Source organism: Myotis lucifugus, unplaced genomic scaffold (assembly GCF_000147115.1).
Source record: "Myotis lucifugus unplaced genomic scaffold, Myoluc2.0 scaffold_114, whole genome shotgun sequence".
NCBI lineage: Eukaryota > Metazoa > Chordata > Mammalia > Chiroptera > Vespertilionidae > Myotis > Myotis lucifugus.
The window spans coordinates 273,531-287,633 of record NW_005871162.1 but is presented as its reverse complement, the minus strand read 5'-3'; the positions used below and the strand labels follow the sequence as shown (position 1 = coordinate 287,633).

Sequence of the window (14,103 nt, the reverse complement as noted above, 5' to 3'; positions counted from 1 at the left end):
TAGGTACTATGAGCAAATGTTGACAGAGATGTGGTGCAGCAACTGGAACTTTTATACGTTGCTTGTTGGAATGTAAAATAACGAAACCACCTTGGAAAACACTTTGGCTGTGTTTTGTTTTGTTTTAATATATTTTATTGATTTTTTACAGAGAGGAAGGGAGAGGGATAGAGAGTTAGAAACATCGATGAGAGAGAAACATCAACCAGCTGCCTCCTGCACACCTCCTACTGGGGATGTGCCCACAACCAAGGTATATGCCCTTGACCAGAATAGAACCTGGGACCTTTCAGTCCGCAGGCCAACACTCTATCCACTGAGCCAAACTGGTTTGGCTTGGCTGTGTTTTAATATGCTAAACCTACATTTACCATACTACCTGCTTTACTACTTCAGAGTATCTTTTCAAGACAAACAGAAGAGCATGTATATGCAAAGTGGTATATGTGCATACAAAGAGTTGTATGTGAGTGTTCATAGCTACTTTATTTTTTAAACCCCAAAACTGAAACAAATTTTTAAATTTCCAACAAGTGAATGGATTTAAAAAAATCATGGTATATCTATACCATGGGTCTACAAACTTTTTCTGTAAAGAGACAAGTAATACATATTTTCAGCTTTCAACTCTGCTATTGTATCATGAAAGCAACCATAATCGATACCTAAGAGATTCTATGGTCCTAGATTTGGCTAAAAACAACCTGCTTTTAGCCAGCTGGATTTACCAAAGGTCTGATCTATAAATAATAAGCTATGATTCAGCAATAAAAAGAAATACATTATTGATGCATGTGATAACATTGATGAATCTTAAAAGTATGCTGAATAAAAAAAACATACTCTATGATTACATTCATAAAATTCTAGAATTTATAAAATCTATAGTGACTTCTGTATCTTCAGCAGAGTAAAATAACTACTTAGAAATTGTTCCGTTAGTTGCTTTAATCTATACTATATAATGAAAGGCTAATATGCAAATTGAACGGCAGAACAACCGGTCGCTATGATGTGCACTGACCACCAGGGGGCGCGCAAAGAACATGGCAGGCGTCGCCCACGGCGGGATGGTGGAGCAGATGAGTGGGGGCGCCAGACCAAGGCAGGGCACCGGTCGCTGTCATTGGGGTGAGCCTCTGGTGTTACTGAAAATTCTTGCTCCTATGTACCACAGTCCCGCCCAGCACTTGTACCCACTGCTGGTGCCAGCCCCAATCACTCTGCGCCATCAGCAGGTGCGAGCAGGGCCGGCGCTGTTAGCGCAAGAGTGGCAGCAGCAGGAGCAGGGCTGCCAGCAGACAGAGGACCAGGCCTGCGGTGGGAGGGGCCAGGCAGGGGCCCAGAGGATGTGCCAAGGTCCGCCACTGTGCCCACCGCAGCCTCGCAGCCCACAGTTCCTTTCAAGGTGCACGAATTCATGCACTGGGCCCCTAGTTTATAATATGTGATTTAAAGGATTTGTCTAATAAGCCCAACATCTGAGCTTCCCCAAGGTCAATTTCTACTGACTGCTTCCCCCCCCCCCACCCACCCATGTATAAGCTATAGTCTCTGATTATTTGCCTGACTTTTCACTTTTCCATTGAAAAGTAGATATTTTCAATAAAATACTGTGGCAACTCTGGAAATTAGATTGCCTTTCCCCAGAGGTTTGCTGCTATTTGTTGTTTTTGTTGCTGTTTTTGTTTTGTTTTTAGTGAATTTCCTGGACTAATTTTTTATGGTCTGCTTTCTTTGTCAAGTCTCTACTTGGTTTGCTTAGTGGTCAACTAATTATTGGACAAAGATTTCCTTAAATTCCAATTCAAAAGAAGTATCAAGGATTATTTAAATGTGCACAAGTAGAATTCTGTGTTATACCTGAAGAGGAAAGGCCTTCAATTTTAAATCTCACTAGGACCACAGAAGGAGAGGGGCAATTTACCCAAAATAGGAGGAAGAAAGCAAAACATAGGTATATATTCAAGAGCCACTCCAAGAATATGCTATTATTCCTGTACATTCCTGGGCCTACTTTTGACAAAAGCAGTATAATTACCAAGCAACCTAACCCCTTCAAGACCAAGATTAGTGCTGGCCCAGATTTAACTATAGGGAATGCTTCAAATAAGACATTTTACCGATCTCCTGACTAACCATAGTCTGATTTTGAAGTCCAATTTTTGAAAACCCTAGACCAGGCCTAAATATTCCATCTTAATCTAAACCAATCTGACTTTGGGGTTTGATGAACCAGTCTTCATTCAGTTCTCTTTTGTCAGGAGTAGTGACATGGGTTCATATACTTAGGTGAAAACTTTGCTAATTAGGAAAAAGAAAAGTTTGAAGGCAGAATGCCAATCCAGAAAGAAGATAAGGGTACTGTTTGTTGATTATTTCCAGATGGAAAGCAAGAAGTTATTGACCTCAATCGACATGCTCAATTGAAAGGGAAATATTCACCTGGCAGGGGAGATACCATGATCACGAAGGTGGTTTTTCCAGGGTGAGGCATTGCACTCTGGATGTGCTGATGCCTGCAATTTCCCCAAATGTGGGAAACTCAACTGTATAAGTTGTGGTAGTGGGGGGTGGGGGCGGGCGGGGGAAGAAGAAAGAGAATCATAGCTAAAAGTAGACCGGTCACAAGTCACCAGGTTTGTGTCTTTGGCTTTGGTGCCTGTACGATTAAATGTCAGAAACAGATTTGAGTTGAAAATATTAAAAGGGTCATTCAATTGGGCCTAATTTCTATTAATAAATATTCAGAACTCATTTTGAAATATAGCAGTAACTAAATTATCAGTGGAACTCTCTATTAAATAACTTGTGACATGAAGACAATGAGCTCTTTTGTGGTACATGTTCTATATTTACAACTATTTAATGACTATAAGTTCCTAGATGTAAAAAATCTGGTTTCCAGAAGGTCCTGGGAAGAATTCCAAAGAGAGCCAGATTCTTAAAAGAAAAGAAAAAAAAGGGCCATAGTGTATCACATATTTACTACATTGAGACAGTTAAACTTTAAGAAATTAAACAACACTAGTTGAAAAAAACACAGTTTTCTAAATAATAGGTTAATCATGGTGAAAAATTTTATCCAAACATACCTACCCTAAAGGAATTATAATAAATGCCTTTTGTTGTAAATTAAATTTTAAGTGGCTAAGATAGCCGATAGTCTTTTAACTTGTACAATTTTAATCACATCTATTACCATTAGTCACATTAAATCTAAATTAAACAAAACTAAATCACACACACACACACACACACACACACACACACGTCTTTGTGCTAAAAGCATAGTGCTTCCTTATGTAGACTCTCCAATCTTGCTCTTACCTAATTTACCTATGTACCAAAGTGTATCAGTTTTGGGCATCTATATATATAAAAGCCTAAGCGACTGCTCAACCATTCGACTGGTAGCTATGACGCGCACTGACCACCATGGGGCAGACGCTCCAACTGGTAAGTTAGCTTGCTGCTGGAGTCCACCCAATCAAGACTGGGCGAGACAGGCTGGACACACCCTGGAGCCCTCCCACGGTCCCTCCCTGGCCCTGATTGTGCACCGGTGGGGTCCCTAGGCCTGGCCTGTGCCCTCTTGCAATCCGGGACCCCTCTGGGGATGTCTGCAGGCCAGGCTGAGGACCCCATCAGTGCACAAATCTGTGTACTGGGCCTCTAGTATAAATTTTAAAGAAAGATACAACCCAACACTGTGATATACAAGTTAAAAAATTTCTTTCATTCTAGACCTTGGTCGAACACAGTTTATTTTCGTTAAGAACTCTGAGTAATCTTCCTAGAAACTAATTTAGCCCGGCCGGTATGGCTCAGTGGTTGAGCTTTGACTCATGAACCAGGAGGTCATGGGTTTGATTCCTGGTCAGGGCATATGCCCAGGTTGTAGGCTTGATCCCCAGTAGGGGGTGTGCAGGAGGCGGCTGATCAATGATTCTCTCTCATCATTGATATTTATCTCTCTCCCTCTCCCTTCTTCTCTCTGAAATCAATAAAAATATATTTTAAAAAATAGAAACTAGTTTAACTCATCATATACCCAGACACTTAATAGTAAGTAGAATATATATTTTTTTGAAAACCTGAGACCATACAATGGGCTCTCATGTTTTATAAACAGCTGCAGAGGAACTGTTAATGGTCATTGGTAAAATCTAATGGACATGTTTTTTGTTACTTGTGATGTACTACATTTTAAAAATAAGCCCTCATTTTGTGTTTTGTTTTTAATTCAAGGAATTTAAAACCACTGTTGTAAAGGTTTAGAACTATTCTGTTTCATAAACAGTTATACACAGTCATTAAGTTATCAAGATACCACATCAGTTTAAAAATAAATGTATTCTATACCATTTTTATAGCAGTAACTTGGAGATAGAAAAAAATATGTATATATTTGTAATAGAGATTATAATGCATATATGTGCAAGTCTGTGTTGAGTGCCTAAAACTGTGTTTTTGGAATTTCAGTTTTTATGTCATAAGTAGCATGTTTTAATGCTAGAAAAGTATCAAAAATATTTTGAGAAATAGAAACTTTCAAATATGTAATTGGGAACTAATCCTGCTCCCTTCTAGCCATGAAGGGAGTAACTGTCATGTTCCCTACACCCAAATTAAACTATAAACACAGTACTGAAGGATAAGTCATCAAAATACTTGGTAATTATCCATAACATCATTCAAAAACACCTAGAGCCCGCTCAGATTTATTAGTATAAGTCAGAATTCAGGTCAGAGTACCTGGTCTACACTTCCAGAAAATTATTCAAGTGTGTATCTCCTCACCTCATCGTTTAAAAATAAATATACAGCAGAGCCTTTCATATCCTGGCCAAGAAAATGTTTGTATGCCCCATGTCTATATTGGCTCAAATCTAGTGGTTTTAAGTACTAAATACCTTTTTGTATTCCCCTGAGAAAACCTATTCACACCAAATACATTTGGGAGAGAGGCAGATTTTAATAAAGATTTTATAGAAGATAAAAAAAAAGATTTCACATCAACCTCTGCCACATACCCGCAGCATATCATTTCATAAATACCCATCCAATCTGTATATTCTATTTTTTTAAGTGAACATACCATGATTTTATTGTCATATAATCAAACAAAATATGAAGCTTAGAACTGGATCACTTGACCCTTTCTCTTCTTATCTCCTCCCAATTCAAAATGCTTGCATCTCTTAATAGCCAGCGTTCTCTTAGATCTGCAGTTAGGCTCAAAGCATTCAAGCCTCAGCACAATCTTTGTAGTTTTAGCCTTTTTTCGGAAAATCGGCTTAGTCTGCCCACCATAGCCACTTTGCTTCCTGTCATAACGTAGCTTTCCCTGCGCATACTGAGAATCCTTGCCCTTCTTGTACTGTGTTACTTTGTGGGGTTGATGCTTGCCACACTTCTTACAGAAAGTTCAGCGGGTTTTAGGAACGTTCACCATGTCTGCGAGAGCTATCAGCAGGGAAAGGAAGATGATCAATCTGTATATTCTTCATAGTCCCTCTGGCTGTTCTACCAGTTGCTATCTCAGAAAGAAAGCAGTTTTCTTTTCCCTTCTTTTACTATATAAAACCTGGGTTTTGTCACCACAGTGCAGAAAATTTTTTAAATTTTTTTTTAATTTTTAAATTACAGTTGACATACAATGTTATAATAGCTTCATTGTTCAACAAAATGATTAGGCATTTCTGTAATTTATGAAGTGATCATTCAGATAAATCTAGTATCCATCTGACACCATACATAGTTATTACAATATTACTGACTATATTACCTATGCTATATTTTACATCCCATGACTATTTTGTAACAATCAATTTGTACTTCATAATCCCTTCCCCCTTTCACTCATTCCCCCCTAACACCCCTTCCCATCTGGCAACCATCAAAGTGTTCTCTGTGTCTATGAGTTTGTTTCTGTTTTGTTTGTTGATTTATTTTGTTGTGTTTTTTGTTTGTTTTTTTAGATTTCATACATAAGTGAAATCATGTGACATTTGTCTGTCTTTGTTTGACTTATTTCACTTAGAACAATACCCTCTAAGTCTATCCATGTTGTTTCAGATGGCAAGATTTTTTTTCTTTTTTTTTGGCTGAATCATAATTCATTAAATATATGCACCATTTCTTTATCCATTCATCTATTGATAAACATTTAGATTGCTTTCATATCTTGGTTATTGTAAATAATGCTGCAATAAACATAGGGATGCATATGTCTTTTCAAAGCAGTGTTTTTTTATTTCTTTGGATAAATATCCAGAAGTGAACTTGCTAGGTCCTTCTTTATCTCTTTTTATGGCCTTTGTTTTAGTCTGTTTAGTCTGGTATAAGTATTGCTACTCCAGCTCCCCCCACCCCCATTTCCATTTTCATGAAATACCTTTTGCCACCCCTTTACTTTCAGTCTGTGTGTATCTTTCAATTTGAAGTGAGTTTCTTATAGACAGCATATATAAGAATCTTGTTTTGTTATTCATTCAGCCACCCTATGTCTTTTGATTGGAGCATTTAATCCATTTACATTTAAATTGTTGATTAATATGTAGTTATTGCCATTTTATTAATAATTTGGGGGTTTTCTTCTTCTTCCTAAAAAAGTCCTTTAATATTTCTTGTAATACTGGTTTGTCAGTAATGAATTCCTTTAGCTTTTTCTTCTCTGGGAAGCTCTTTATCTGTCCTTTGATTCCAAATGATAGCTGGGTAGAGTAATCTTGGCGATAGGTCCTTGCTTTTCATCACTTTTAATATTTTGTGCCAGCCCCTTGTGGCCTGCAAAATTTCCATTGAGAAATCAGCTGCTAGGGCTGTGGGAGCTCTCTTGTAGGTAACTGATTGTCTTTCTCTTGCTTCTTTTAAGATCTCTCTTTGTCTTTAACCTTGGCATTTTAATTATGATGTGTCTTGGTGTGGGCCTCTTTGGGTTCATTTTGTTTTGGAATCTCTGCACTTCTTGGACATTTACATCTTCCTTCACCAGGTTAGAAAACATTTTCTTCATTATTTCTTCAAATTGGTTTTTACTCCTTGCTCACTCTCTTCACCTTCTGATACCCCATAATGCAAATGTTGGTATACTTGAAATTGTCCTAGAAGCTCCTTATGCTGTCCTCATTTTTTTGGATTCTTTTTGCTGTTCTGATGGGTGTTTTCTCCTACCTTATCTTTCCAATTACTGATGCAGTCCTCTTCATCAAATCTACTGTTGATTCCCTCTAATGTATTCTTTATTTCAGTTATTAAATGAATTTCTGACTGGTTCTTTTATTATGTTTTCTGTCTCTATTATTATGTTTCCTATTTATTTGTTGAAATTCTCACTGAGATCATTGAGCATCCTTGTAACCATTGTTTTTTTGTTTGTTTGTATGTTTTGTTTTTTGTTAATACTCACCCAAGTATATTTTTCCATTGATTGGAGTGGAAGGGAGGGAGGGAAGTCCATCAGCAAGTAAGTCTGTGTTCAGGCCTTTTAAGAAGAATGCCAGGGACTCTAGCAGCCCTTCATCTCATTCAGGCAAATCCGCTGGTTTTCACAGCCAGAAGTTATGGTGACTTCTCTTCCTACCACTTGAACCCTGGGCTGGGAAGCCTGGTGGGGCATTGAGACTCCTTATTCATCAGAGGGGACCTCCATAGCCAAGATATCCTTTTTGAACTGGCACATGTGGGTATGGGATCAGCCAGTTACACATCTCCATCCTTCCTACCAGTTTTTTCTTTATATCCTTAGTTATAGAACTTCTGTTCAGCTAGATTTCAGACAGTTCTGATGATGGTTGTTCTGTAATTTAGTTGTAACTTTGATGTAGTTGTGGGAGGAGGTGAGTACAGTATTTACCTATGCTACCATCTTGACTGGAAGCTACCACAATGCAGGAAATTAAATTAAAACTTTATTTCCACCAAATTGTCTTTCCCTGCAAAGGAAATCTTACCAAATGCAAAAAAGTTGAAAATATGTATATGCTTAAATTTTTATTTTATAAACATTGCACTTAACAATGGTCCTTTGAAAAATCTACAGTAAATCACGAGTGTCATTGTTATTGTTTTAAAATAAATAAATTACATATAATTGATTTCAGAGAGTAAGAGACAGGGAGAGAAAGATAGAGACATCAGTGATGAGACTGACTACCTCCTGCATGCCCCCACTAGGGATCAAGCTCGCAACCCGGGCATATGCCCTGCCTATGAATTGAACCTCCTGGTTCATCGGTCGACGCTCAACCACTGAGTCACGCTGGCTGGGACATGGGTTTATTTATGAGGGTTATTGAGTTCTGTTCACCTAGAATTCAAAGAGCTACTCAACGAAAATCTTATAAGCACCCTATTGGTAGCTGGTAGTACAAAACTCCTCAAAAATGAAAAGGGCATTTATTTACTTAGCTTTCATACTGAAGCAACCAACATGAAATACATAATCTCCCCAATATATTTAGCAAAGTTAGATGAAGGTAAGAGGACACCTAGTGTTACTCAACTAAGAAATCATATGAGTTTGACAATCCCTGCACCAGGAAGTACTTAATATGATTTTCCTCCAAATAGGCATACCAGAGGAAGGTCTCCTTACTTTTGGGACATGTATGAGCATCTCAGCCTTTTTACTACATTTTTAAGTATAGAATTATCCAGAGAAAATACAGCCTCATAGATATTTGGTGACTTGGAAAGCCCACCAAGTCATGCATTTCCAAGGTTCAAACTGCACTTTCTAACTCATGTTTAAGGCTATATAAATTCTTAGTTCACATATCAAGAGTATTTCTCTCTACTTAATTCATTTGAGAGTACTTATTTTGTAAATTCTTATGGAGTACCTACAGTGTTCCAGGCAGTGTACTAACTGCTGTGCCATAGAAATGATTCCCACCTGCCTTGATTATTCTTTAAAATATAAATCAAAATCCATCTCTGCCCCTCTGCAGCCTGCCTTGAGCCCTAAGGGATTGACCTCTAATCAACAGAGCTTTGCCTGCCCTCTGGCTTCCTATTAGGTTTGCCCATTGGAAGGCACTGCCAGGAGTGGGGACAGAGGTCAAGGTATTTATTCTCCCTGATTCATATGTCACCCATTCTGGTAGCAGCTGATTTTCTTGCCCCTTGAGGCATTGGGTAATAACTGCTGCCCTCTGTTGGTAATCTCTAAGTGTTTCTCCAACTCTTGTTCCCATAATTTTGTCCCCACCTTTGTAAATAGTTCCCTCTTTAAACCCCTTTTGTATGCCATCCTTTTCCTGCTAAGACCCTACCTTTTATATGCTTTCAAGTCTCATAGAGAGCCAGATATAGATGTAAACAATCTCTTATATCTAGTATTATAATCAAGATAACTTAAAAGTACAATGGATACATTGGTGGATAGTCCTAGTTGTCTGTTCATAATCTATTTTACTTTACTTTCTTGCCTACAGAACCCTAACCTTGTTGGATTAGTGCCATGTTCAGTCAAAGATACTCAGTCTTCCAGTTTCCCTGGCTGCTAATTCGGACAGAAGTCTCCCAGGTGGAGCTCCTGGAAAAGTGGTTGTATTTCTGATAAAAACTGACAGACTCAGCTAGTACAGAGACTTCCCTTTTAATTTTTATTTCTTCCTGCATGGAATGAAGATTCAATATCTGGAAGCACAGTAGTCATCCTGAGACCATGGGAAGTAAAGCCCTTTCACAAGATGTAATAGAATAGGAAGCTAGAAAGAGCTTTAATCTTTGGTAATTTCCAGAACCTCAACTACCTACATGTATCTCAGCTTATTAGTGAGGAAAACAAGCCCTGTTTGCTTAATTTACTATAGTCTGTTCCTGATACATGCAAGTGACCAAACCCCAAGTTATATGACTGGGATGAAAATGACTGACTCTGTGTAAAGATATGGCCCAGCACTGTGTACGAGGAAAATAAGCTTTTAATATCTGGGCCTAAACCTAGTATGTATGGAACAGGGAAAGAAGAGAGTAGGGAAAGAAATGAGGTTGGGAGATAGATAATAGCCAGATCATTAAGCATCTTATCTACTGTGTCCATGGAGTTCAGGTTCTATTCTGTCAATAAGAAGGAGTGTGTTAATTTCATTGCTTTCAGCCTTAAATATTGGGATTCCTAATAAAGATGACTTAAGCCATATAGTCATTTATTTGTACTCATTTAATATGTATATATGAAGTTACAAGGTAGATTCAGAGGCTCAATAATGTCCTATGTTCAGAATCTTCTGTGGTTAGTTTCTGTGTGATTCTCTCAGCTTTCCCATTACTGGGAGCATTATGGCAGTCACACTTCAGGCACTACATCCTAAAGATAAGAAAAGGGGGCTGCTAATTAAGCATCTCTCTTCTTTCTCATTTTTATTTTTTATCCAAGAAGAAGATCTTTCTTTGTAACACCCATCAGACTTCTCTACAGGTCTTACTGGCAGAACTAAGTTATATATTCCTAAATTTATCTTTGGCAAAGGGGGATGATATTACTGAAGGAGTTCAGTAGCTGCCACCCCAAAATATGCCACTTTGGCATGAGGATTATTTTGTGCTGAAGGCAAATAAGAAAAATCAGGCACAAGATGAGCTCTCTGGCCTCCTCCAATCTGTCTAAAAGCAGAACATAAATTGCTCTGTGAAGGTGTGTCCCCCTTCCCATACCAGGAAAGGGCTAACAACCTTATCTTTAGAGACAATAGTGAGATGGGCACCTAGATGGACCTACACAAATAAACCTCACTAAGTAACCCTTATCTTCCATTAGTTTCCTCCATATACCTATCTTCCCACAGTTTGCTAACCCTGAAAGCCTAAACCTCCTTTCATTTGTCTTACTGCTTCTTTACAAATTTGTTGTTTTTTGTTCAGATGCTATATAATCCCCAAGTTCTAACCACCCCTTTGAGTTACTCATCCCTGAGTACTTTGTGTTCATTCACAGTGCATGAGTAGCAGAGAATGTTAGTTTTACCTTAATATATATTTTCTGCCTCTCTGCTCATCTTCCCAGTAAGAGACCTTCAACTTTTGGCTGTGTATATGATGACCTAGAATGAAGACTGTTTCCCAGCCTTGCTTTGAAAGAAATTATGACCCTGTGACTAAGATCTAGCCACTCGGTTGTAAACCAGTAAATTACCTTCTTACAAGACACTAGGGATGCTTTCTTTGCCTCTTTCTTTTTTAGTTCTTTCTCTTTCCTGCTGGCTAGATGGCAGGAGTGATAACTGCAGCTTGAGCAGATACTTGGGGCCATGAAATGACTTTAGGGATGGAATTCTCCCATGATAAGGCTATAAGATAGAGCTTAAATCCTGTGAACTATGTAAAACACACACACACACACACACACACACACACACACACACCTACCAGGTCAATTCTAAGCTGCCAACTGTTGGACATTATCATGAAAAAGAAAAAGAAATAACATTATATCACATTTAAATTACTATTATTTTTGTCCTCTGTTATTTTCAGCCAAATTTAATTTTGTACCAACTAATGACTTAAACTGTTTATGGTTTATCCTTTATGGTCAAGGAGTGGGACCCACTTCCCCTAAATACAGTGCTGACTTACACTTCAACAAAAGAATCACTCTTTAAGAATGGAAAAAGTGATTGTAGAATATGCCAGTGTTTTCTGAAGGAAATAAGTCAGTACATGTCAGGAAAGATGGAGCATTACTATACTCACATGCCTGAAAAGTTATTCTACAATGTGTGTAAGGCAAAGGAGAATTAGGAGGAACAGATTTAGAAGGTTGAGATTAGAATCATGAGAACAGCCTAGACAGTGTCAATAGGAATAGAGAACCAGGTAAGCTGTGAGCTACTGATTGGATGGCAGGGCAGTTAGAGAGGGAAAGATAAAAGACAGGAAAACACCAAGATTGCAATCACAGAAAAGTAAAGAAGATTTAGAAAACAACATTCTGCACTCTTGCGCTTTCTTATTGGAAGAAAAAAAATTATTAAGTATTAACTAAGCACTTAGTAGATGCCAAACACCAGTCTTTGACCATACATTGCAGTTGAATTGGATTCAAAACTAAAGGAATTTATTTGTAAGGAGGAATTACAGTAGTTTTCAGAATGCTGTCAGGCCCTAAGTGGAGGACAGAGATAACTACAGAATGAGTCCGGCCTTCAAGGAGCATAGTATCCAGTGGCACTGATGAGATACATACACTGGCACGAAGTAGATGTTCAGTATTGCTCTCCAGAATGAATTACATGATCACAGTCATAACACAAGGGAGAAAAATGATAGTTCTGAGGAAACAATGAAGGCTTCATGGAAGGGACAGTTGATCGCTTTGTAACTTAACTCAGATTATCTCTTGCCTTTATTATTATTTTTCTTTACTTATTTTGTTCTACTTCCTTAATCATTTCAAGCAGTCTTAAGATAAATTATGTTTTTAAAATTTAGATGTGAACTGCCAGTGAGTTCCATATTAATGCTAAACTAACTTCATGTTAAAGTATTTTTGCTTGAAATGGATTCATTCAATCAGCTACAATGTATTATGTTCCTGTAATGTACCAGAATTTCAGTAATAGTTTTTGTACCCAATATTTTATTTAACATCCCTAATAAGCTATAAAGCAGGTGTATTATCAAGATTAGGCTCAACAGAGTACAGTAAGATAGAAATCTATTTCTGTATTACATGAAAGTATGAAAACTGATATATTGACTGTTTCATAAAGTCCTCAAGGAACCAGTCTCCATTTAGTTCACTGTTCTGCCATCCTTAAGATGTGTCCTGTCCTCTTTGCCCAAGAGAACAGCTGTAATTTCATCGCTCATATCTTCATCCCAGACAGCAGGCTGGGGAAAAGATTTGAAGAATAAAGGAGACAAAGGTTTCACATCAGTCATCTTCTAAGGAAGGTTCCTTTAAGCTGCCACATGACACATCTAATTACGTTCAGAATTTAATCATATGGCCAAATTTGTTACTTTTATATCCATAGAAGAAAGAAGGAGTGGATATTGAATGATAGCAGTCTGGGTCGCAATTATAATTCTCATTTTTACAGATGAGGAAATGAACACTCAGAGAGTAACTTGTCCCTGATGAAACATCTGGTTCATATCAGAGCCAGGATATGAATCCCTTTCTTCTTTATCCAAATTCAGCACTCATTTCACTGTACAGCTACAGCCTCCCTCAGTTGAAATGTGAAATGGTTCTTTTTTCACAATGATTCTTTTTCCTCAAAACTGATACAGTATTATAAATATAAACAAACATTTTTGAACAAGTCAATGCAGTAAATATGTCACATCCACCATTATTCTAGTCCTTGATTTTCTATCTTTACCTTTCTGTGATGTATTAAAATTTTGATATTAATTTCTAGCTTAGTCCTATTTTCTATATTTTTTGGTCTTGTCTCTTTATGCTGCTAGATACCAATGTCATCTTCATATTTTTTCCTTACCCATTAAAGCATATACCTTGTACCTTATGGTTTTGTTATAAAATGACACACTTGTCTTGAAGCATCACTTGACATTTTCCTTCGCATTATATCCTATAGACAAAACCATCTACCATGTCAGTTTTACATGACTCATGTTTATCATCCCAACGTGTGCTGAACTTTTTGAAATACTTTCCTATATTACTCCAATGGTCCTCTTCAGAAGCTCTGAAAATTCAGGTACTCATTGCTTCTGAATCCTTATGGAAAATGCTAATTGTTCCCTCAAATGTATGAGGAACTGATTTCCCAGTAATTCTAAGATCTATTTTAAATAACTTCCCTTCTTTCAATATTCTCTATACTACAATCTCATTTATTTGCTACATCAGTCATAATATTTTTCACTTTTTTTCAGAGCAGCTAATGCCTGAACTTCAAATGCCATCACATAATCTTGCCACTCTCCTTGTCACAGTCATCTTCACTGCATATCCTGACATCTGGAACTATCTTCTACAATTCCCAAACATTTCATCAATCTTTTAAAAATCTTGCCTGCAATTTCTCTCCCTTCATATTTGAAATGTTCTCTTATTGATAAAAATAATATGTAATATGCCCAACTGGTGTGGCTCAGTGGTTGAGCATTGACCAA

The 14,103-nt window shown here is 37.5% G+C and overlaps 2 pseudogenes; one reads left to right on the top strand and one right to left on the bottom strand.

Moving 5' to 3' along the window:
- The first annotated feature begins 2,437 nt into the window (after positions 1 to 2,437).
- On the top strand, positions 2,438 to 2,576 carry LOC111826957 (annotated as a pseudogene).
- A 2,516-nt stretch (positions 2,577 to 5,092) lies between these two features.
- Positions 5,093 to 5,488, bottom strand: LOC102433779 (annotated as a pseudogene).
- Between the last annotated feature and the right edge of the window lie 8,615 nt (positions 5,489 to 14,103).